We start from the raw sequence: 25,893 nt of genomic DNA on the forward strand, positions 1-25,893 counted from the left end.
ATAGCTTGGTCTAATCCAATTTCAGTTTGAGTTCCGACAATTTCCATAGGTTTACCTCCTGTAGGTAGATGCTGTGCCATATCCACCCCAAATGACATCTGGCAAAGATATGCCCTAAATGTGAATGTACTAAATGAGCATATTGGTCAGAACAACAGTTCTGATTCCATTAAAAGAAAGCCAAAATAAATAGTTCATTTGCTGTAAATACCCATGTAGTTTGTTTGGGAAGGCAAACTGCATTACTCTTCAGTTCATTAAGGTTTACTTTAACAAGCTGTGAAGCTGATACAGCAATGGTTCAACAGTTCAATGTTGCATTGCCTTTTTCTTTTTTCTTTCTTTTTTTTTTTTGGAAAGCTTCAGCATCCCTCTTGGCACAAAAATCATACATTTTGAAGACATTTTTGGAAATGCCTTTGAGAAAACCTTGTTTTTCAGCCATTTATTTTTTTTTCTTCTCCTCCCAGAAGTACCTTAATATTTTTTCCCTAGCAAAACAAAGATGTTCTTTGTTTAAATAACATCTCCCTTCTTGCTTGTTATGAAACAGCACATTTCCCCAAAAGTGGTTGCTGGGTGAGATCCTTAAGTGAAGACTATTCACCTTTTGTTTAAAAAAAAAAAAAAAAAGCTTACATTATTGGTTTTACAAATAAATCACATTGCTGTTATTTCTTTTTCTAATTGTTTTTTTAAGTTCAAGTGCCAGATTTAGTGTACTAGAAACTGTTTACATGCAGAATGGTTACAGCTCATGCAATGCTATGCAAGTTCTCTTATACCCCAAGATGACTGCTATGATCTGAAAGAATCAACTCTCTCAAGAGCAGTATTTTAATCTCCATGCCTACATGTGAGTGCCAGTCAATGCCCACTCCACCATGCCTGTTACCAGCAGGAACTGTTTGCATGTTTACACTGTACAATGAAGCAGCATGTGAAAGTGTTGAGCTGTGGGTAAAGGAATTATTAAAAAAGCAGGGTAAAAATGGTTGAGTGCTGCCCTATACTGCTTGCAGTCCTTGAGTAGGCTGGATATCTTTACACAGCTCCATACCATCTCTGAGTGTGGTTTGTGGGATTCTGCAGGGCCTTGCAGCCTTGTTACAGAATTCTATAGGGCTAGATAAACATTCTGCAGAGTGCTTTGTGATTCCTCATAATTTATGCCAAATTTTTTCAGCTAATGTGCAAGACAGCATTATGGCTGGCAATCAGCAGATGCTGGATGTGCATGCAAAAGCCTTACATTATTTTTATTTGCAAGTGAAGAAGTTCAAGAATTGCTCTCTTGATAATATTACCATAACTGAGTAGAATGTTGTAACACAAAGACTGCACGCTAATCCAGGAGCATAGCTTGGATACAACATATTGTACCAGTCATGGATGCTGTCAGCAAGCCAGCATCTTCAATTAGTGGTGCCCAGGTAGAAGTGGTGCCAAGTTCAGCAAACTTGGAAGCAATCTTGGCTGCTCTAACACTGTACTGAGTTTAGTACTAAAGTATTTTTTAATGCTGATGCACTGAAAATTAAGATAAGCTACAGATACAGAATAAAAATACCAAAGATATTGCTCTCCATGGAAATTAATATATATAGAAGGAAAACATATATTGAAGGTACAAGTCAAAAATGTAGAATATTTTTTCAAGGAGTTCTCCAAAATGGAAATGCTCCATCTCCTGCCATACTCCACAATTCACAGAATCACAGAAAGATTTAGGTTGGAAGGGACCTCTGGAGGTCATCTGGTCCAACTCCCCCAACTCAAGTAGGGACACCTAGAGCAGGTTGTCCAAGGACCATGTTCAGACAGTTTTTTAACATCTCCAAGCAGGAAGATCTTTTTAGGCAACCTATTCCACTACTCTGTCACCCACGCAGTAAAGTGCTTCCTGATATTTAGACAGAGCCTCTTGTATTTCAGTTGGTGCTCACTGCCTCTTGTCCTGGCACTAGGTACCAATGAAAAGAGCTTGGGTTCCTTCTATTTGAACCTTATGATAGAAATTATGACAAAACAAAAGCAGTTGGATATATGATTACTTTGTGGTAGCAAATAGAACACAATAATTCAAAATACAAAACATCAGTAGCTGTATATTATTATAAAGTGGAAATAACTGATACAGAAGGACCTAGAAGACCTCTTACTGCAATGTCTCTAGCCACTAGTTATTCACATCAGAATCTTAGGATTAAGGCTCTATGGAATTTACATGAGACTTAAGCTCTAGAAAATCCAACAAAAGAAATCCTTGAGACCATCAACATCTCTCCTAATCAATGCTAAAGCCAAGATCACTAAAATTCTCTTCTTTGTTTTCCAGTGTTAACAAATTCATTAGATTAGGTTGTATAGGTCTACTTCCCATCTCAAAGGAACTAGAGAATCAGGCAGCTGCCACCTCCTTAAACTGCCTTTTGAGAGGTGGGTAGGCCTCTCAGGAACTTGCTCCTAAATTTCATATGACAGACTGACGAGTACCTAACAGTTTTTCATAAGCCACTAAACAAGCAGTGAAAGTTGCACTCCAATATAGGGCCCAGATTTTGAGAACATTGGCTGAAGGCTGAATGTCAAGGTGTGGATATTCAGTCACGTATTCGGCAATACATGTAAGACTCGCTGCCAAACCAACCAGACTGTGAAATGCAGCTACAAACCGAGGAAAGTCAGAGATTTCAATTTGTTTCGCAATGGTAAGACCTGCAAAATGAGATGATTTGGATCCAAGATAAAACATTACATTGTGTTTCATACTCAAAGCATAAACAGACTGTTGAGCAAGAAAGGACTGTTTACTTTTTAATGTTGTTTTCCTTTTCCTACAATGGAATAGAAATATAATAGTTATAGGAAACTTTAACCTAATTAAGTCTTTTCCAAAAATGCATTGCTAGAACATTTTAGGATGACAGCTTATAAGAAAGTGAGCCAGAACGGCACTTCTGAAGTGACAGTTTCTTATGTAGGGCAGAGAGTTGCGTGGATGCACCCATCGGAGTTTGCAAACACATTTTGCCTACAGGGAATCAAGGCATGCAAAATGCCTCTGGAGGCATTAGAAGACTGCCACAATGTAATAATAAACTGGCAAAGTACTGCCTTTCCCTCTTCTCTCTTACTGGGTTTCAACCTCAACCTTTGAGGATTTCTATTGGCTTCCACAGTATCAGATACAAAATCCTCCTTATAGAATCAATTTTGAAATTGAAATCTTCTTCCCCTGTAAATTCAAATTCAGATTAACTGAGTCACTTGATGGCTATAGATAACTGTTCAAGCACTTCTGGCTGAGGATTTCAGTGCTCCTACTACTGCTCATGCCTGACCCTCCAGCAATCCCAATCACAACAAGAATATTTTCCAAATCCAGATCAGAGATATTCTGGCTAGACAACTCTGCCAGCACACCTGCACAACACACACCTGAGCCAAAATGCATCATCTGAAAAAACAATGAAAAAGTGAACATGTAGCACAGCTGTGCTTCAAGCTTTATTCTTTGTAAAGGAATATAAAGGCATTGAAAGACTTTTATAATCTCCTGAAAGACTGAGAACTAATAGTTAATATTTCATCTTTAAATAAAAGACACATTTCTTCTTTTGTTTATTAATGCAACTGAATATCCTTTTCTGATTATAAGACTTACGCAAATTGCTTCCTTTCACATTTTCTGGTTTCTATATTTCTTTATGACACCAATCCACCAAACAACCATGAAACTAATTAGAATCCCAGCAACTCAGCTCCAGGACCCATTGACACATATTTGAGTAAGTTTTCAATTATCATAAACAGTGACATATTGTTTTCTAATATTAGTCTACAATGCCTGAATTATTGCCTTAGTCGTTATTGTTTTCAGGCCTAGTTCTTAATATTCTGTCCCAAGAGAAAAATACTTATCACATTAGTTCAAACTAGAAGTTATCATACCTTTGGTAGATTTGCCCTTCACCCAACCTAAAACTGTTTTAGCCAGAACATTCTTTATGCGTAGAAAAAGGTATATTTTAATCAAGCTAAATATAAAGTTCTGATTTTCTCATATATTGAATTCTAAAAAGTTTTGCTATAAAAAACATCCTGAAAGTTCTATATGATCAGATTTAGTGGTCTTCCTTCTGATATTTAAGAAGTACAATGTGACTTTTTCAAACAATAAATTCTTTTAACCTGCATCACTGAATATCTTGAAAGTATGATTCAAAATAATACAATCAGAAAAACCTATGATGCTCAAACCATACAACAGACAGGTTTGCCCATTCAACAACATCTTTAGAACATTCGTAAAGGCCAAAGACCATGTATTGGCTTATATCTTCAAGAAATATTTATGGGCTTTTCAGAAGTCTAAGTACAAAGACTTAGGTTTGATGAAAGGCAAGCTGTCATGTAAGGACATTAATGACACTGAGATGAAGCAAATTTATAGATACTGTAACCTGAGAAGATTTGGTGTTAAACAGAACAGCTGAATGACTGTATTGCCATGGCTTTTATTATGGCCAGTGGAAGAGAAGTGACATAATGAAGCAAAAAGCAACATAACAAGCGTCCCAGAATATGTACTCAAGTACTCATCTGTACAACTAGAAAAAAATACTAGCTTCAGTGACCTTGTCTTTAAGGAGGAACAATGCAGCACATAACTTTGACCCAGTATTTATCTAATTGTTAATCCAGTCCTCACAATTAATCAGGTAAAAGTTTAAGTGTAAGAATTTGAGAGTCCTGTGTTTGTGTGTAGAAGATAAACTGAAAATATCTGATACTGTTTTCAGTTCACTCTGAGGCATTTATTACGTGTAAGATTTAACTGATCAGGTGTATTACTGCACAGAGGGAAATGTTTTACTTACCTCTTTTAATACACATTATGAGCTATTCTAGTTTGTTAATACCATTGCAAAGAAAGGGGTTTCAATACAAAACTGTGAAACAAACATTTAGAAGACAAGCTGTTATGATGTATATCGACTGCCATATGAACTTCTGTTAAGTTCCAGGACATTCATCAGTTTGTTTTTTTTTTCAGTTACGGTTTTATATTAAAAAAAAAAAAAAAACAAAATGTAAAGAATTAATGAAATCTGACTTCTCATTTCTTCCAGACTTGGTATTGAACAGTTTTCTAGAATGTAGGAAGCCTCAAGGGCAGGTAAGAGACCCAGTTCAGTTCTGATTACTATGAGATTGTTTTCTTCACAAAATCCTTCCTTTCTGTGTCTTTAGCAAAGACAATTGCTGATGAAATTCTACCTCCAAAAAGAAATAGCTCAGTTTTAGTAAGTTCTGAACACACGTATCTGGAGGTAGAATAAAAAAATAACAAGTGAAAGTAGAGATGGTATCTCTCCTGATGTACTTATACTAGATACAGCTTGGTACTTCTGCAAATGAATTAGGTTATATGATGAATTAGTTGTCACTTTGTAACTGACTGAATGTCATGGAACTGGAAATGCAAAGTTGTTTTCTCTTGAATTAAACATAGCGCAGTCACAAAGGACTATGCTCAAATAAGGACAGTAGAAGACAAAAAACCTATAAAATTATCTCCCTGGCCCTAGGGATAAGAGATTCCATGATCTAATAAAGAGGGATGACATATTTGCCCATATAAGCGAAGAGTTTTCCTGGAAGGCCTGATCCTGTACATACCCCTCATTCTTCACTGCTTATAGCATTAATGTTTCAGCCAGAATCTAGCCCTTTGCTTGCTGGTGTGAATTGTTTTGCTAGCCAAGACCACCCTGCTAGCTACGGATTACTTAACTATTGAACAAAAGAAAACATTGACTAACCTGCTTAATATTATGTCCAATAGTATAGAGAGGTATCATGCCTGTTACAAACACTGCTTCAGGGAGAAGGCAGAGATAATTATATTCTGGAGGATTGTAGTTCACTTGAACATATGTAACATTCTTGGTGTAATTAAGAAACTACCTGTTGGCATATATAAATTTTACATGTAAGAATGAGCAAGTAAAAATTATTGAGTACTTCTTATTTTTACATCCCTTTAAGTTAAAACTGGTATGACTGTCTAATTTTGTGTTCTGCAACTTATTCCAGTTGCAAATTCAGTTCTCATATTGTGTCAAACTTTATCTTCTTTCAGTAGAAACATTCTTGATTTTAGAAAATATTTGTACTCTCTTTAAACGTCTTTCTTATTCACTTTCAAAGTCAGGCCTTCCTGATCCATTGTATTTATTTCCTAATCTTGTAGCATGGCTATGGTACTGCATGTGGTATGTTTGGTTAATTTTTTCATGTTTTACTTAGAAGGGACTTTGTGTTGACTGTTTATGCCTTTTTTTTTATATTAAATATATCAATTTCTACTTCTTTTTTCTTCAAAGCTACAGAACTTCATTTTAGATGATGCCATCTGTTTTCGTTAGTCTTTAGTTTTTAAAACTCCCTTATAATCGTTTTAATAATTGTCAATAGCTTTTCGTCTTCAATTAGGTGGAACCCATCCTTCTGTTGTAAGCTGTGTGTATTCCATAGGTTTCCCAGTTCCTAATAAATCTAAACATGTTTTTCATTCCTATCCATGCAGACATGGTATTTGGAAATATTTTAGAAAATACTAGCATGAAGATTCTTGTCTTTCATCATTGAATAAATTAAACTGTGCTTCCAGCACGTCTCTTCCACTTTATCATGCCACTGGTTGACCACTCAGAACTAAGAAAGTGACTAGCCGGCTTATAAGACCTGCTACCTTTGCACCCACAAAGAAGTTACCATGAGGTCCTAACCACCATGACAAACCCACTGATTGAAACAACTGTTAAACAAATTACCCAGCACTAGAGAAGTTTCCAGATGGAAATCCTCTCTATAGAGGGGTCAGTCTCAGTAGAAGTGTGATCAAACTAAAATAAGAAAATGCATTTTATTCTTATTTTGTTAAGCATCATCTCTGGTCATCCTATTGCTCACAGAAATATCTATATTTGCTACAGATACAATGGGTATAGACATAAGGCTGATATCTATATTGGCTTTCCTATATTTAAAAGCAATGATCATTATACAATCCTTTGGTTGCCAGTAAAATTTCTGTGTATGAACATGCATCATGAATCTAAGTAAAGATGAAAACAGCATTGCTTAGTACCTGGGAAAGAAATTTTGAGGTACAACTCTTAATCTCATTTGTAATTCACTTTGGGTGAATCATTAACCTCTTTCTGTTCAAAATTCCTATAGGTCTCCCCTAATGAAATTCAACTCAAAATCTGTCATAACGAAGCACACAATGGAAGAAAGAAGCAGACAGTACATGTACCAGAAATTGCACTTGTGACTGATACGAGAAGCAAATGGAGGGCAGGTGTGATTCCCTGGGTAGTGTGATAACCACTATTTCAAGCAAGAACAAATCTGGTCATCATTTCAGTAAAAGGAGGATTTGCAGAAAAGTGTCAGTCCTAAAATACCTACCAACCTTATAAACACTCAAAAGAATAAAAAGCACTTTTCTTCATAAATCATAAAATAAAAGCAGGCACAGAATCCAAGACCTACTCCCACTGAAGCTGTGTTACTGACACCCGTTTCCTACCCATGCTTTTACATGCCTAACTTGTATACCCTGCTTTTGCCAGAAAACTAGTTTTGGAATAACAGAATCTTTGTCAACCTGGGTATGAGGCGGGGACTGCAGAGTCCTACAAATGCATATGGGGCTACCAAACAACTTCTCTTCAGTTGGGCAAATATGGAGAAATTGTTCTGTTCATTTAAATTAAAAAAAAAAAAAAAGGGAAGAAGAAGAAGAAGAAATATGCCAAATTCCCCAGTGACTTCTCACAATCTTTACTGCTTTAGTAGGAATACAGACTACAGTGTATCATCTGAACATTATTAAAACATGCAGACCACACAAATAGTTCAACAATACTTCCTTGGGAGAAAATATTATTGGTCCCAGAACTAGTCTCTTTGACCATATGTGTCGGGGGTTTAAGGAAATGTTTTTCCCTCTTTAGGAAAAGACTAGATCATTTCATTAATCCAAAATAAGACAATATTTTACTTGGAGACATATTTTGTCATCACTTGCACAATGTTTTGTTAAAATATACCCAAGTATACTCTAAGCAAATGAATATACCAAAGACAAAACCCAATGTAGAAATAATACCAGAGTCTGTCTATCTCACATGAGATTAATTTTCAGTTAGATTATCATTTTAGGAAGTTGTAATCAAAACTTTAAAACTTGTACAAAATTTGTCTGATATTAATCAAATAAAATAGATCTTGAAACTCAGGCATGAAAAAGATGATACCTTGGATGACACATTCCAAGTCAGTGACATCAGGAGGTGGCAGTAAGAAAGGTCTTTCAGATACAATGCAAAATTTGGCTATAGAATGATTCACTAACTGAAATGAACTTCTTTTACTCTTTTATTCCTTTAAGATCAAGGTCCTGTACCAAATGGAAAAAAATTGCTTTTCTTGAGCTAATAGACATTTCTACTGTTACTCACTCACTTTGTACAGGAGCTTTGAAGGTCACGAACTCTTGACAAGATGTGCCACATGCATGCTTTTCTGTTATCATTTATATTACTTTTTTTTCATTCTGTCATTGTTTTTAAAGGGAGTTAGTGTGAAAAGACTTAATCTTGTTTATGAGGAAAATGTTATTCAACATAATCAAAACCTTGCTATATGATTCATTTTCATTTCATATATGCATTTCAACACAGATAATGACATCTGGAGTTATGCAGTATATACAGGCCCTGACTCAAAAGCTTTTGAAAACAGTATGTTAATTTCAATTGGCCCTGGATTGGATTGCTAACCTATATTGTATTGGCTCTTTATTGCACATATAATTAATATCAGAAGTTTCTTGGTAACAAGAGGTATACAATGATTCACCAAGGAACTTGAAAAGTTGAATTTTAAGTCTTTCAATGAGTTGGAAAACAACATGATGTACTAGCAACCCTGGCTTACCACTGTCTGCTACTTTTCAATGTTAAGCCACATTACCTTTCGAAGCTCATTTTATTACTACGTAATTATTTGTAACATGGCTCATATTTAAATGCCAAACTGACTACAACAAAGATCAATGAATTCCTTTGTACCTTCTATATAAATTCCAGCCATGGTCATCATCTTCCTAGATTAAAAGTGTGGCTATTTTATTTATTTATTTTTTAACATTAGTACAGAACGGGATGTTGTTTTGGGGAAAGGCTCTAGAAATCAGACCCTATCTTCTTGCTACAGAACAACACAATCATTGTGATGGATTTCTACAGCATCTTCCTTTTCTTTATATCATGACTGACTGACCGTTCAGACAAAGTTATCATGGCTACTCATTTATCCCTCTGAAATTAGTAGGATTACTCACATGAGTAAATAGAACCAGATTTGGCCCTTACCTTATACCAATAAAAATAACCTTTTCCTGTAAAATAGCACTGATCATTGAAGTCAGTCAGTTGTAAAAAACATCATGTTCTTACTCCACCAAATTTGGCTTGGTATGTGTCAGACATAGTATACTTGATGCTTCAGAGAAAAAGAACAAACCCCATCATGCCTTGTTCTGCCCTCCCAAAGATTAAACAAGAAAAATGAAGTCCTGTGCTACATTCCTTAAAAGCTGACATGAATATGCTTCTCCTTACAAACACTTCCTTAGCCAAACAGTAATTCCAGCCTGCCAACATTTGTTTAGCATGAACGTACTTTGGTTTAATGCTACCTGCAGGCAGATACAGATTCCTGTCAATCTTAACTCGCCATGACAACAGAAATTAAAGCTTGCTTTCTATTACATCCAGAATAAACATAACTGAGAAGGTCTGTCTGTCTAAAGAAACATCTTGCATTTGGAAAGTCACAGCCATCATAAGAGCAAACCTAATTTTTCATATATTTCAAGGCTGACTCCCATATTAACTGCATATCTATTTCCTTTTCTATTCCCCAGAATAAGGGATCAAAGGATGTAGGAAGGTATAAGGGCTACTGCTACTACAGAGACTATGCAGAACCTAGCTTAACGATGTCAGATTGGGGTTGAAATCCATTTCATATTCTGAGGCCAAACACCTGCTTGCTTCAATAGAAGAACACTATACCCTTATAAGCAACGATGCTCTACCTTTCCTGACCTTGGCAGAAAGATAAAAGTGTCAAACCATTTGGCCTTTCTGGTACTTACACTACTTCAAATCCTTTTGAGCATCGCATGCAGCTCACCTATTTCTACTTGCCATAGCACCTTTGTTCAACACATTGTTGAGTCCATAAACTATCTGGCACTTGAAGTTAAGTTTCTTAAAGCACCGCTTAGTAGCTCAGCAGATGGGCCGACTCTCAGTAATGTATTCTTTAAAAAACACAAGTTCAAAGTGCAACATTGATTTTTATATTTTTGCCCTATTTCAGTGTTCGAAACATGCAAGAAACTCAGTTCATGTTATCATATGGACAAGTAATGTTTTTTCATGGAATGGCTAAACTCACTAGCAAAATCTCTGCTTTCATACAACACATCTAATTTTATAATCAAAAAATTTTAAGTGGTGTTGAAACTCACCTTCATTACCAAAATTCTTCTAATGACATGATAAATAGCCCCATAATCGAAATCATCCTTTTGTTCAAACTGAAAATATTCTTTATCAGGAGAAATAGCTTTAATAATTTCAAGATGTTATTGGAATAAATGCTACTGGCTTGAGTAGCCATTCTACTTGGCAAGTCTGTGTAACCAGTGTTCACCACGCCCTGATGAGAAAGAAAAATAAATAGTTGTCAAAGCTTTCATGTATTATCTTGGAAAAATTTCACATGTTCTCCACAGATCTGATGCCTGTTTTATACATGCTAGTAAATTAAATTTGCATATTACTGTAGACATGAGTTACTAAAGCTTTGTTTTACAAGTTCTGTTTAAAACTAATAGCTTACTCTGATGCATGACCAAAGAAAGCCAGCAATTTTGTCAGGAAGCCAGAGACCAAATGAGCTGGGAGGCCAGTCAGGGAACTAGTCACAAAACCATATGGTCCTTATTTTTGAGAATAAGAAATCAACTACTACTTCAAATTTGAAAACACCTCACGATTGTCTGATAAGAATCACATTGCACAATGTGTTTCCCAGATTAACTGTACTCCAGTCAACCCTAAGGAAGAAGATATAGGTACCTTCACATTTAAAGTCTTTGCAAGTATATCTGGATGAAGATCATGTTTCTTTAACATCCTTTCATATTATTATGAATGCAGACCTGACGGTCTGAAAACACTGAAGAATTCTAATGCCATGCTCTGAAAACAACTTAAACAACTTACACTGAATTCTGATCTTGAACAGGATGCTCTAAATGATTATTTCTTCCTTTCATTGCATCATTCCATGATAGCCATCTGGACACTGCAGTTGCAAGTTCATCCCATATGCAGCCACACATGTTGGCTTCAACACACATCTTAAAGGAAGTCAAGACAATATCATGATGATAAGCAAGTATGGCAACCACAGAAGTCAAAACAATGTAAAATTGAAAAGGTTTTAGTTGGAATGGTCTGAACTTTTGGGTAGACCTGTGCGGTGTCAAGAGTTGGACTTGATGATCCTTAAGGGTCCCTTCCAACTCAGGATATTCTATGATTCTATGATTCTATGAATGTTCTTTTCATCTAGATTGCCAGAATAGGCCGGTGCATATATCTGCTATCTGAAGGAAAACAGACAATGAATGCTGCAAGTATTTTGCTACTGCTTTATGCCCCACTTCCCAAGTTGGTTCCTAACAAGAAATGCCTTAGCTTTTCCCCCTCAGGAAAATTAGTGCACACAGCATTTTTAGTTGCTTCAAATAATGGCTCTTTACAAAGGAAAACAAATGACAGTACTACAAAGAAGAAAAAGTAAAGCATTACAGCTATTACCAATGAGAGTAAGGCAGAGAATAGCAGGTGTCTAGAAGATTTTTCCTCATTATGCATAATAGTATTTGGCTTATTTGCATGCTGGAATCCCACAGCTTGTGTAAATTTTCCCACTATGTAAGCTGGATATTTAAACGATAGAGCAAGCCATTGAGCCATATGGCATACAAGCAGACCACCTGTGTGCCTAAAAAGCCCAGTGCTATACGAACACCAACAGAGCAACATGGCACATGAAGTCTAGGCAGAAAAATCTAGGCAGCACACATGGGCAGAAGATGCAAGCAATATCCAAACTGTTGATTATATGTGATACTAGATGAATGTCAACAGAAACAACCTGACCCAGAACGACATACTTGGAAATGGTTCAGTAAGAGAAATACTTAAGCTTGGAAAAATCTACATGAAAACTAAGTATTTCAAATTTTAAATAGAAAAATAACAGAAATATTTCTTTCCCCCAGAGGAAAAGACAAAACTGGCCTTTTTCCATTAAATTAAACACCGATAGCAAATTTCTCATCAGTTCTGCAAACTGTAGAGTTGGGAATTATGCAAACTTCACTATCTTTAATCAAGCCCAAGCGTTACTGATTTAAAACTCTTTTGACAAACAATTTAGCACAAAGCCCTGGGGATGCAAAATCAAGGGACAAAGGTAGGCCCTTCTAGAACATCACTGTAACCCAGCAAGTTTATTAACAGCCTTGATTTCATCAGTTTCATTATATCTGCCATTCTTCAGGTTTTAACTGTTTGAACCAGATCATTACAGAAAAAATAATCTTCCATTTAAAAGAAAAATATCCCTGTAACTAAGTTGGATATGTGACCCCTGAAGGGATAATGACAGAAAAGTTTAAGATTGATTACCCCTTCACATTTTTTTGAAAACAGTCTCACATTTAGGACAGCATTGTTCTGGAAAAAAAAAAGTAAAATGCAAATTGTTTAGACAATATTTCAACAGACAAATAATTATACCTTTATATCATGTCACCAATATATATGGCATGACTTTTCCAATTCACATCTGAACTTCATCTAAAAACGATAATCTTGAGTTGAAATTTATCATTTATATTATAAAACTGTAAAACAGTGACACTGAACAATATCTTTTAAAAATTTACTCTTTTCTGTATTTGGAAGTGGACAGCTCAAAAGTTTTATTAATAAAGCTCTAGGGATGAATTTATGGGCATTTTTGGTATTATTGTTAAAAATGATGTTACCATGCTTATAAAAGTCACAATGCATAAAACATTCAAAGATGGAATGTTGGTGTGGGGATAATATTCCAAGTTGTGGTTTCATTACTTAGGAAAGAAAAAACTCTGCTTTAGTACTCCACAACACATAGGTAAGAATTCCATGACAGGTCGACTGTGTCTTCATGGAAAAAGACTGTCTTCATTACTGTAACAGATTACTTTTTAATTTCGTAAAGCAACACTGATATTGCTTGTATTTCCCCTGCATGTCAGTTATTTCTAAATGCTGCAGTGCAATCTACACACATTACAAATGTAAAGTTATCCAGGATAAGTCATTTCTGCTGTACCTCCAGCCTCAGCTTCACAGTTACTCATCATTCTTTCAACCCCTTAGTGATTAGAATTGGAGCTTTCCTCCCCACCTACATATTTAAGAAAGTAAACCAAACAAGGTTAATAATTCTAACTAGAAACAAAGACAACAATTGAGTAGATATATAATACTTCTGATGCTTCCAGAAGAAAATATAAAATAATAATCATATTGTGTATGAATATCTAGGTAAGTGCTTATTTCACTAAGCATATTATATTGGCAGGGACAGAGATATGTTTAAGCTCTGCAATAGTTATAAGCAATATCTAACGTGGTATAAGAGCTGTACTAATATCAATATCAAAGCTGTACTAATATCAATATAAAAGTCTTTATACTGTTTGGTAAATAATACCAGTTCTGCTTCAATATGTTCTTGAGGCTTTTTTTTTTTTTTTTTTTTTTGCTTGACTCCTGCTGCTGGGGAGATGATCTTGGAAGCAGGCAATCCATGCCAGGGGCAACCCTGAGTGACTGCAGCCCAGGGGTGACTGCTGCTGAGGCAGGGATAGCCACAAGGAGCTATGGCCTGTGGGTGACCCTAGTAGACAGAACCAGTTACACACAACCCTATACTCAAAGGAAATGAGAAGGACCAAGCATAAATGTGGGAAAAAAGAGGGAACTTGAGACTAGGAAGGGGACAGGAGGAAGGAGGTGTTTGGCTTAAGCTGAGCCTGGGAATTCAAGAAGAAACATATTCCAGTGTTTAATTATTTGTGTTTTCTTTCTTCTGAATACCCAAATCAGTGATCAGAAATGTATGATAATTCACAATAAATCAAGTAAAAATTCTCTAAGTCACAACTCCTGACTGCAATACATTAGACAAACCTGACAAATTGTTTTCAAAGGATATTCTTCAGTGCAAATGAGAGCAGAACTTTGACCATAATATTTTAGTGTTAAACAGTATTTTAGATTCTAAGCCATATTTTCTTACTCTGCCTACTATCAGATCCTCTAACACCCCTTGCTTTGTAACTCCTGCTGCATCCAGCCCAGTAACGTCACTGGTGATTATCAGCATCTAGAGAGATCAAACAGATAGTAAAGTGTATTCAATGACCACTTCTTCCATCACTTGTTGTGTCTGCAATATGCCTTATCTTCAAAAGCACTTGAACTTTAAAAGAGCATCAGTGGCTACAAACTACAGTACTTCACGGAAGTAAAAATAGTATATATAAAAACTTATCTCAATAATGCAACACAGTTAAACAGCTGATTTAGGTAATAAGAGCAGGTGGTCATCCATATTCCATATAACGTGTGCTATATGTAGAAAATAGATAAGGTAGAAATAAGTTGGATAAAAAGTTAAACAAAACATTGCTAGAGTCACTATATCACAAGATATAGACCTTAATATAAACTTTGTTAACAAAAGATGCTAATCCTGATTTGTCCAGGTATCTAACTGTTTTCTTTTACTAAAGCTCTTCTCAGACATGAATTGACAGCTACACTGAGAAGGGTATCAGAATGCAGAGCTCAGCCTTAGAATGAAAAAAATAGACTGTTTTAAGATCCTTAAAAATCACCGAATGTCCCTCTAAGGTATGATGTAATTTAATGCATTTTTACACTTAAAATTATTGCAATTGATCAAGCACTTGCCAAAAATAAATGAATAAATAAATAAACAGGGCAGAACTCAAAACACAAATGTAATACATTCACTCACAAATTTTATTTCCCTCACATACACTGTATTAAGGCAGGTGAGAACAGACAGTTTGAGTCCTATACTGTGGTGTCCTGCCAAGCAGAAGATCTTGTACAACATCCTCCTGGGGACCACCGTAGGAACACTCCAATCCTGAGCCCTTGGGGAAAGCTTAAAGGTACTGATCAAAAAAAAAAAACGTATTCAGAAATGCTCAAGTGCAGTTAAAATTAAATTGTACAGGATGGCACAGATTTCTAAAGCCGGTACATTCACACAAGCAAAAAATAGCACAACGATTCAAACAGTTATTTCTTGGACTGATCACTTGGGAGACTTGAACAACCTTATTACACTAGTAGTCCAGGTTTCCAGCACAGAAACCTACTCTGTAAACAGCATCAGTAGCAACTATACCTTCACAGGAGCAACTTGTTCTGCCACCATTATCTCACCAGTAAAATACCTGCCGAATACAGCTGACAGCACTACTGATTTGTAGCTACAACATGTAAAAAGAATGGCAAAAGTACGCACATGAAATGTCACATACTCCTGAGCTCAGATGCCAGCACACAGATCACAGGAGCAAAGCCAAAACTTCTTGAGATAAATATGTAAACCAATTAGATAATTAATAGAAGCCTCATAAAATAAACAATAGCTATAATTGACATCTTAAAGCAATAAATCTAGAAACAATACATTCAAACATCAATCCAATTTTTACCAGTGGTTTGAAGATGAAAGGTTTGGTGGAAAACAATTGCTGGGAAAAGAATGCATACCAAAGGTGCAGGCTCATAGCATAAAGTGCTTCCTGCAACTGCAATATCTTATTTTTCTTTCTGTGGATCAGCTAACATGCCTATACTTCAGTGTCGACACGCTTGCACAGAACATGGACAGTGCACAGATCTGCTCCCAGCTATTCCAGGAATTCGCAGCATAGATTCCCCTGCTAAAGTAACCAGTTGATGATTATATGAACTTTACATGAACTAGGAAACAGGGTAAACCTTTCAGTTACCTTCAGAAGGAAGTAAACCTTTGAAGTATAAGCTGCATTCATAATTATGTGCTTCTTAAGCACTCCTCTATTACTTACTCCTCCCAATAAGCTACTGCTCAAAAGCCTTCTCAATTTATTGTTTGTTCAGAGAACAGGAGGTGGACCAGAAAATATTCTTGAAAATGTTTTGCATCAACTTTCTGTAACTATATGGACCACACTAGAATAAAGATGACATACAAAAAATAAAGAATATATATCTTTGTTACAGCAGGTTCTCTTTTTTTGTTAGCAGCATCTAAGGCTTGGTTTGGCTTGTTTGGTTTTGATTTACTAGTGAATTAAGGAAAGAACCACTGATTTTTTCCAAATTGCTGCAGATATTTGTTAATATGAAAGGGAAGGTTGTTTTATTAAGGTTGTTTTGCTTCCACCTTTCTTTTTATTTTCTTTCCCCTCAAAGAAAGTTTTTCAGGCTAGTTAACTATAGGTTTCTTAGAGCATTACAGCATTTGGCCAAACAACTTCTGCTTAGCAAAATTTAACAATCTGAAAACTTTTCCATCTTTATAGCTTCCCTATTTAAAACATTTTTTTCTTCCTTCCTTCAAAATTTAAAATAAAACGAAGCTCTAGCACATAGTAAAATCCCCTTTAATCTAAAAGCAACTGATATAAGACCAACCTAATGTCACTGGTCTAAACGTTACTGCAAGGTGCATCCAGTGCAACTCTCTTGTCTATCTGGATATGGATGGCAAAACAGCTGGTCCATTATCAGTAGCACAAGGCAAGATGGACAGTCAATCTGGGAATTCCTATACAACTCTACAAAATAAGTATTTTGTAGCTAACAAAAAAGGAGCGATAATTTATCCCCACTGCAGTTAATGGCAAAATTTCCACTGGCTTCACTAAAGTGAAATTTTACCCAGTGGATGAAAATTAAAGACTGGCAAAACTGAGAGTTGCCGATATGTATGTTGATCCAGGGCAAAACATGTTTTCCGTATTAGTTAAAAAACTGTTTTCCTCCTGTGGGTACCATGTGCTTTGTTATCACAGCCATACAGTCCTGAGGTAATAATTTATTTTGGTCTACAGGCAAATAAAAAACATTAAAAACAAATATTTTAAGAGAAGCTTATATATATAAAAAAATCAGCATTATTTAGAGTCCTGTGTTAGGCTATTGGAGGGAAACCAGAGGGTTTGACACTAGGTTAATTAGATTTGAATAGCTTCACAGACAGAAAGAGAGGTGGAATATGCAACAGGAAAATACTATTCATCTTTGTAGCCAGATTGTTTAAATTTACCAGAGCTGTCATCGAGACCTTTTAGAGACTAGTTTCATGATTTTGTTTATAGTTCTGTAAAGAGAAACAATACTGACTGCTGACATTATCATGACTTGTAATTTTTTCCCCCTTAACTTCACTGTGGCTGAACCCATAAAAACTGATTTAACTTCATTTCCTTCTGACAACAAAAGAAAAAAAAATGCTTTTATTAAGGTACAAAGATACAAAACCGAAAGGCACAATTTAAGTCATAAGTCCTGTGTCCTTCAGCTGCAAGCACCACACATAATCTTTTTGTAAACCTAGTTTGGCTTCAGAAATATCTAAGTAGGAAATGTTTCCTATCAAGTGCAATTTGAAGTGTAAGGTCACAGCAGTAATTTTCTTATAGATACAAATGAAGGAAAAAATCCACTGGACCAAGTTGTTACGCTGTGGATGAAGATCTTTCTTCATCTATATCTGATCTGATTCAAATCTTACTGATGTCAGATTAAAAACTGTTCAAAGATGGAAAGAGGAGACCACTTGCTTTTTTCGAAGGTACAGGACAAAGTCTTGTTCTGCATCCCTAAAGATACAGGACAAAGCAGTAACTGCAGCAGTGGACACAGTTAAGAAAGCAAGACAATTCCAGCATAGCTACAGATCAGTGTACTCTGTATTACTTATTATGATTATATAAAGAGAACTATACTTATTTACATAATCATCACAAGACAGCTTGATATTTAGCTTACTGTTTGCATAGAGATGCATCAACCAATTATCATCTTTTTACTTTATTCTTCAGCACAGACATGATACAGTTAAAGGATTTTATTCACCTCTACAGTACAGTTATTCTTCTGATGGAACTGAACTAGGATCACTTTCCTCTGGAAAAGTGGAAATCCCCAGTTGCTGTCAGCTAACTCCCAGCTTGTCTTCAATCTACTTTACTGCTCGCCAACTTACGTCACCTCACATTTTTTTTCCTTTCTCAAATATGGAGAGAAACTGAAAAGGTAATTTCTGGATTGTACACAATGCTTCAGTTTATTCTGACCACAAATGTTTAAAAACCATCAGGGAATGAAAAGGTCACACCAAAGCTCTCTACCAGCATGTGAGTTCTGTACTCTTTTCCTTCTTTTGTAATCATTACTGAATCTTATTCTGTGCTTTCTTTGATATTGAGGTGGTAGCAGTACCATAAGCTTACTTTTTTCCTACACTGCTAATGGGTGGTTTACTCATTTTAGATTATCTCAGTTTGGATAGACAGACAATAATCCAGATCATATTAACTGCTTATTTCTGCACAGTTTTGTTCATTAGCCACTTGTGTTTTCTCAATAAACAAAAGAGACTGATAATTTGTATTTTGCAAGCAAGAATAATAATAAAAGTTTTAGTCCAAGGGGGCTGGAGGGCTGGAAAAATGAAACAGTGGCATAATCCACACTTTTTCTCTCTTTTTTTTTTTTTTTTTTAAATCATAAACAGGGGCTTCTAATTTATTTAGCTTTCACTTGCTCCCACAGTTAATTCGTCTTAGATACTCACTGCCAGGAGGTGAGATAAAGAGAAATTTGAGGACTGGCATTTTATAAGATATTTAACAGGTGTGTTAAAAGGTCCATAGACTGTATGGCTGTAGGAAGTATGGAAATATGAAATACTGGGAGATGGACCTCTCTACTGGGTCACTATTATTCTAAGAGGGAAAAATTACTGGTAGATGATTTCCTGAAAGCATGAGAGCAAAACCTGGTAGGGTACATAACAAAGCAACCTCTTCCCATCCACCTCTAAGTAGACAGGGGTCACAAAGTAGCTGGTTTTCATCTTTGTGCTAAGCCTGCCAACCAGACTTAGGGTTGGTACTTGCACAAAGGTGTCACTGTTACCATCTGTCTGGATCTGGTTTCATTACAACCAGAGTGAGGTTTTTCATTGGAATAATGTCAGAAGCCTTGACATAAAAAAGCTTAAAACATAAGATATTAACCCTTTCTGTTCTTCCCTACCACATTCTTAAAACAGCTTCCTAGTATAGTTCCAGCTTTCTCAGTGTAGGATGTGAAGTTGAGAATCTCAAGAAACTCTAGGAACTGAATCATCATTGGAAAACAGTTGTGACAGCACTGTGAAAGAAAAGTGGGAAATAGTACAAATGGCAGGGGGGACTGAATCTCTCTTAGCTCCTCTTCCTTTGGCATATCTAAGCCCGCATATACACAGCACAAAAGAAAATAAACTTGCACATGAGGCAGTTATAAAGGAATCAAGGCAGGGACTGGTTGAAAGCTGATGTGATGTCAAGACTTACAGGGCACTCCAAGCAGTAGCAGCATGAGAACATAGGTATCAGAGAGGGTGTTCTCTCATATGATAGCAGCAGAAAGAAGGGAGGACAAACTGTTGCTCTGCAGACCTCCGTGAGTGCTGAGCCTCTGTATTGAACAAGTCTTCTGTAAAACAATATGAGATCTTGGTTTGGATTGTTGTTCAGATTCAAAAAAGCCAACCACTAGTGGTTTGATTCAGCTTACATATCCTGTTGCTGTTTTCCTAGATGTACAATGGTAAAAGCATTAATCTCCGAGTGTCAGGAAAGAAATGCATAAAATTACTTCATTATAGCATGTTATACACAATGCAGAAAACATAGGACTACATTTGCTCTATACCTCCATAGTGGAATGTTATAAAATCATAAGCAGTGTTATGAAAAGTTGTTTTCAAGATGACTTCTGAAGAAAATATCAGTGGCAAGCAGCAAGTGACAGTGAAAATGTCTATTTCAATGAAGCACCAGTGTTTGATATCTTTACCAAATTGATTCTGCTTGAGATGAACTGCTACAAATTTTAACTATTTCAATGTGTAGCCTATGTATGTAAATAACTGATAGAGTATTTAGTTTGTGGGGGTTTTAGTTTTGTTTGTTTGTTTTTTAAACGAGTTCCTTATATAAATCTAACTGGCTCTGAAATCATTTCCAAATCTGAATTGTTTCAAAACGCGTCTTATACTGAAAGATGGTTTGGCCAGTAATGCAACATGATACTATGTGGGGAGCTGGAGTTCAAAACTAGCAGGGAGAATTTTGCACCTTTACTTGTCAGAGACTGTAAGTTTAGGAGGAGTAACAGATTCTGTTACCCAATTCATACTGTCCCCAGGGCTAGGCCTCAAAATAAACACAGAAACTTCAAAGACAGCTTGGAGTGGAACATATAATACCGAAGACAATCCTGTTTGCATGTTGTGATCAGTTCACACTTTCCTTTGCAAATAATCTTATGTTACCCTTCTATTTATATGAGAGATTATCATGGAAAAATAATAAAAAGTGGTATGTTAAAGCTAAGCCAAATGCAAGACACATTTATTGATAGAATTTCTTACCATATGTTTCAATAGATTTACTAAAACTGGTTTTCTTTTATACCTATTATAGTTCTTAGAAAGGACACATTTAGTGTATTTTACAAAAGGGTAATACTTAAGGAGCAAAAAAAAAAAAAAGAAAAACTGATACACAAGACATAGTGTTCAATTCTTTGGTAAAGAGGTCACAACCAGTTGTTTAGGACTGCTTGTGTAAAGCAGAAGTCAGAAAAAGGGGTAGTATTCCTAGAGTTCAAAGTGCTCCAATTTCTAAATTGAAGATCACTTCACTGACACAGATTAGGTTAATTCAGGTTTTGTCAATCCCTTCTTTGGGTTGCACTGGATGTCCCTGTTGGTGAGAAAAAAACATCTTTTGCTAGCTCTGTTTTTACTTCATATAAGGAAGACTTCAGCCCATCTGGAAAGCAGGTTCTAGAATCTCCCAACAGTGTTCAAGTCTTCCTTCTATAAGATTATTCTACTGGTGTAGTACAGCCTACTGCAGGACAAACAACACTCCAGATCACACTAGATTATAAGAATATCAGTAGTGCACTAATGCTGTAGTCTGGTAGTACCCTGCAAACACTGGCCGTCATGCTAAGGGCATCATATCCTTCAGCAACTTACTCCATTGCTAGAACTGTAACTTTGCATTGAGTAAGTCTTTCTAGAAGGTGTGGGTTCTGAGCCGGATGGACAATACTGGCAAGAGTTGCATTTTTCTTGAACAAAGTTGCATCATGCACTCATGGTTCCTCATTTAAGCTTGGACACAAGACATATCATGCTTGGTTAATTAAATTTACTGCTAATAATAATTTAAGCTAGAATTTCATTCAAGATTCATCTTCAAATAATTGTATGAAATCTCTTGCCTTATGCTGACCTCTACTATGATTTCAGTATGTTCACTATAAAAAGTACAGATAGAACAGATCCTAGCACATGATTTAGACTGCAGGACCAGTGATGGTAAAAGAATAAATAAATAAACAAATAAGATGCTAAATCCATTTGAATTGAGTGACCAGAATTCTATCAGTTGGACAGGTGATGCATCTGGCTAAAAGTTACATAAATCAAAATCTCTAATTCCAAAGAAAGTACAAGTCTACATAGCACTGGCATACAAAATATTCAGTCCTTTACTGCAAATTTATCAAGTTATATCTGCTTGGCATATGATTTCATATCACAGATAATTCATCTAATATGGTGCAAATACAAAAAGAAACTTCAGGTCATCAGAATAAATAAGGTTTCAGAGTATTCACATAAAATGCAAAACTTACCATTAGAACAGCACCTAAACCTAATATTGTTTTCACAACATTAATTACTGCTCCAGCTCCTTAGTATTGCTCATCAGAAATCTTTTCTTCTTTGCCAATTTTATGTTCTATTTGCACTTTAAACCCTTGTTTTTAAAAATGACTTAACACCACTAGGAGAAGCTACCACCCACTTCTCACCTTTATTTTTCTTCGGTAACTCCCACAATCAGGTTCTTACAGTGTATAGCTACAAAATAAATGATACAACTAAATACAAAGACTTTTCCTCTAATTCATACTAACTTAATCTTTATTTAATTCCAAAGGCACAGATAGCATTTCAACTTCCAGTTGATGTCAGTGGATACAGGTTATCTAATCACCTAAGTCTGAAAACTCCATCCGTATATCAATGTCAGTAAAGTTTTATGCACATAAGTCATCCCTAAAGAAATATAATCACTGGCTGACCTCAGTGAGATTGTTAGCGTGAGAGAAGGTGGCAGGATTGGGCCCTAAGTTTTCATAAATAACACAGACCATCTCCAGATGGACATTCCACTGTTAGTTTTTATAGTGTCTTCCACAGCCAGCCCACATGGTCTTACAAACACATTCATAGATGCCAAAACAATAACAAATTAAAGTTTGGTTTATAGAAAGGCCTTGGCTCAGATGCTGCATATACAAGTTCACATGCTGTTTACCCTGAAAAAGGTGTGGAACTAACCACAGTGAGGTGACAACCTCAATTCCACTCACACATGAGGTGGGAAAACCAATAACACAACTGCAGGATTAGGAAAGGACACTATTTTTCCTGGCTCGTGTGTGAATAAATCATGCTTTGTTAATAAAGAAATGAAGTCATTTTATAAAGCAGAGTAAGGAACAGCTGTCTCTTCCCCCTTAGCACATATATGTGCATGTAAATAATATATTTACATATAAATATATTTTTTATATATGTATAATTATATGCCTGACTGCACACACATTTCCACGCTAATTATGCTTATTCACAGAGGAAGGAAGTCCTAGATTATTATTCTCTGAGCTCTCTATCCCTTGCAGGCAGTAAAATATTTTCACAGAAAATCAGCTCCCCTGAAGTCAAAGCATTACATCCACCTTGTGCTAAGCACTGGTCCAGGGATGACACGTCACCTAAATCCTGCTTGTACTTTCAAGATAGGGTTTAAGTGATAGAAAGGTTATATATTGCCCTTCTATCTCTAATTACTCTCCTGAATCTATTATGTTTACCTTTATGGCTTACCTGCTATGTAGATTTACCTTTTATGGTCAAGATCTTCCAGAACACTGTCAAAACCCAATGCTGCCTGAGAAAGTAACATGCATATAATACCAGGGAGATGCCCTGAAGGACAATCAGTTTCACCCAAATACCATTCCTTTCCATTTTAACAGTAAGGTTCTCACAGACCTGATATTTTGACCCAAAATAGAAGGAAAAAAGGAATGAAATGTTTCATCTTACCCATACCCATGTTATTTTACAAAAGTTCCGTTTCTGCAAATAATGTTTTTCTCAAATATTATACATAATTATATCAAATGCCTGATTGTATAGATGTCATTAAAACTTGGTTATCCCTGTAATTAACTGGAAATAGTCCAAAGCTATATATTAATTATTAACACATGCAAAAACTAAAGCATATTTGCTTAAACATACACTGTCAATTCAATGCCAGAAAACAATCTACAAGAGATTACACAGACAAAGCAGATACATGTGGCAGGGACATTCCTATTAGTAAGACTCTGAACAAAGCCATTTAGTATAGTGCACATCTTGCTTAAGAGATACACATGGCCATAAAGCAAAGCTGAGAACAGCTATAAGAACTTTGAGAATAAGGAAACAACTGCCAGTATTTATAACTGTCCAAAAAAAGTGTCATAAGGAGTTCACTGGAAAAATCTCAGTTCCATCCTGCATGCACATGTATCTTTTCAGGCCATTAAGATAACAAAAACCTAAAGAATTTTTTTTTTTTTAAACTGAAAAGGAAAGCCTTTCTACATAAAGTGATACAGAAAATCATAGCTTTTTGGTACAAACCTGGGAAGACACACAACTGATTCTGTTGAAGAAAGAAAATACACTCCTCACATTAATGGCCCTTCTTTGTCCTTTGGGAGAAAGACAGCAATTCATCACTGTTGACAGTTACTACACACAGTCCACTTGCAGTATCTCAGGCACTTAGTTAATGAGTAGGAGGTAAGGTAAAGCAAAACCTCCCTCTAATCCTTGCCCATTTACTCTAGGAAGGAAGGAAGAAAGGAAGAACAGAATACCTCTGATGTAAGATCTAAGGAACCCAAAGGAGAAGCAAAAATGGATTCTGGAAATGCTTAACCTGTATCCTGTTCTACCCCATATGGCTAATGGAATTATACAAATATAAGAAAAAAAGATTTAACCCATGGTAATTTTTGTTTCACAGATTTTTCTAAGGTCAAAAAAAAACCATACTTCAATTTTATTTTACTTTTCCTTCCCATAAGAACATCCTGATACTTGCATATTGGTTGCACAACTTAGGAAGAACAGGTTTTCACCACTACCTCTCAATCTGTAGTCAGTTCTATAGCTCATGGTATCATCTTCCACTCTTTGATATTATGACAGCAGTACAATACGTTCTTTGAGACTTTGAGTTTTATATTGGAAATGATATTTTCATTTATACACATAGTTTGAAAAGGCTGAATCCTCAAGTTTCGTGTATGACCTATCACTTCTCCATTATCATGCAACCAACTATGATCATTACCTTGAAAAAGAATATTATTCTAAAAGTTTTTGTGATATAGACGGCTTTGATTTTTAAAAATATTCTTAACCTGTAATTTCTGTTAATATAATTCTTCCCATAGTTACTTTGGGGGGAGATTATAAAGTCATCTTTTTATTATCTCTACATACACAAAAGCAGTAAAAGTTCTGGCAGCCCAAAAATCAATAGGATCCAAATCTCTTTAATACTTTTCTGAAAATTGGCAGTTTAGCATGAGGTTAAGCCTGCGAAGCAGATATGTTGAGACTGACATTCTTCCCCTCCTGGTGAAATAGTCATTGGAACACCTATATTCTCATCTTAAACTTTTATGCCTTTCAAAGCCTACTGCTGTAACCGTCCCCCAAATGGAAAGAAGTTCCTTATTTATTTGTTTATAGACAGGCTGGAATCAAGCAGAATAAGATCTGGAACTGAATGTTAATCCTTTCCCCTATACACCTTCATTTAATTTGCTAATCTTGTGATTAATTTCAAGTTGTGCTAATGAAACCCAGCACTGTCATACTTCTGGAACTGCATGAGTTTCTATGAACATAGCTCAGTAACTCACAATCCATGCCTATTTCAAACTCAGTCCTCCTTTGGCACATTTTACCAAAAGTGCAAAGGTATGTTGTGTATTACTACATACAAGACAACAGATTACAGACGGTAAATTAGTGAATGAGCTTATAGAAAATAATACACTTGAATGTAGAATGCTTGCCTAAGAATAATGCATATAGAAGTTTTTTTTTTCCCTCTAGTCCTAGAGGAGGATGATTTACCTTGACATTTGGAATTTAATTTTCAGAGACATCTCTAGTAGATATCCACTCATGTATACAGAGTGCTTGGGC

General features: G+C 35.8%; 1 protein-coding gene across 1 annotated transcript in view; it reads right to left on the minus strand.

Annotated features, from left to right (window-relative positions):
• FAM227B (family with sequence similarity 227 member B) overlaps nt 1-25,893 on the minus strand; it is a 240,997-nt gene that overhangs the window by 141,020 nt on the left and 74,084 nt on the right. The window contains exons 7-8 of the mRNA XM_083850179.1: nt 11,382-11,518; nt 10,622-10,812 (exon numbers count right to left, since the gene is read on the minus strand). The gene's annotated coding sequence lies outside the window, so the exon portion shown is untranslated. The remainder of the gene's footprint in view (nt 1-10,621; nt 10,813-11,381; nt 11,519-25,893) is intronic.

This window comes from Anser anser (genome assembly GCF_964211835.1).
Source record: "Anser anser genome assembly, chromosome: 10".
In the NCBI taxonomy this organism is placed as follows: Eukaryota; Metazoa; Chordata; class Aves; order Anseriformes; family Anatidae; genus Anser; species Anser anser.